General features: G+C 43.3%; 1 pseudogene; it reads left to right on the forward strand.

Annotated features, from left to right (window-relative positions):
• The first annotated feature begins 503 nt into the window (after positions 1–503).
• Positions 504–622, forward strand: LOC145393567 (5S ribosomal RNA; annotated as a pseudogene).
• Positions 623–1,197: the final 575 nt, after the last annotated feature.

Raw genomic sequence — 1,197 nt, forward strand, 5'->3', positions numbered from 1 at the left:
TTCTGCCTCGACATCTTACTCGCTCTCCATGGCCCATCATACGCCTGCCTTACCCTGTCCTGCTCGCTCTATCCTGTCTCTCCCTGTCATGCCCCACCCTATCCTGCCTCGCCCTGTACTGCCTCACCCAGTATTACTACTGCCATACTCTGTCCTTCCTATCTCACCCCTTCCCTTCCTTACATTCTCCTGCTTCTCCCTTTTCGGCCTTACCATGTCCTTGCCTGCCCTGTCCTGCCTTAACCTGTCCCCTGCCTCACCCTACCATACTTACCCTGTCTCACCTTGCAATACGTACCCTGCCTTGTCTCACCCTGTCCTGCTTCATCCAGTCTTACCTCACCGTTTTGTTTCACCTTTTGCGACCTTATTTTGCCCTGCCTTGCCCTACTCTTTTCTTAACCTTGTCAAGCCTCAGCCTGTCCTGCTTGCCAGAGAGAGAGAGAGAGAAATATATATATATATATATATATATATATATATATATATATATATATATATATATATATGCCCATACCACGTTGAGTACACCGCTTCCCGTCCGATCAGCGAAGTTAAGCAACGTTGGATCTGGTTAGTACTTGGATGGGTGACCGCCTGGGAACACCAGATGCTGTTGGCATCCCTACGTGTCAAGTGGGGTTGATGGCGGATTAGTGCCCCTCCCTGTAAAACAATTAACTCTAAGCACTTTTTCCACCCCGTTTGGGATACATGGCGTCTGACAATGAATGAATATATATATATATATATATATATATATATATACGTGTTCGGGACGTGGAGGAGTCTCGTTCAGTCCAATATGCTGACAATGGTAAGGATGGTTTTATGGATTATCGGTAGGCTTATCGGAATTTTTAAAACTATTTACAACACTTTATCTCCATTAATACTTCTTCCTTACAGGGCTTCGAAACTGCGTCATTGCGAGTCTTACTGTGGTTTGACGACCTTAAAAAGATTATTATATGGATGACTGGGCACAAAGCGTAAATAACAGTATCTTCCCAGAGTTCTCCTAATATGACTTTGAGTGGCCCAGCCTTTTAACAATCAGCATTATCCCCCAAAATGACTGTTTAATTTCTACGTGTTCATTTCATCTGGCTGTTTTATTAAGAAGGTGCTACTACAAGACGAATTTCTTAAACTTAGAAACCCACTTAGCACACTTATATTACATTTTTATTACTA

This window comes from Coenobita brevimanus, chromosome 24, assembly GCF_032717465.1.
Source record: "Coenobita brevimanus isolate Jiangsu-jjx chromosome 24, ASM3271746v2, whole genome shotgun sequence".
Taxonomy (NCBI): Eukaryota; Metazoa; Arthropoda; class Malacostraca; order Decapoda; family Coenobitidae; genus Coenobita; species Coenobita brevimanus.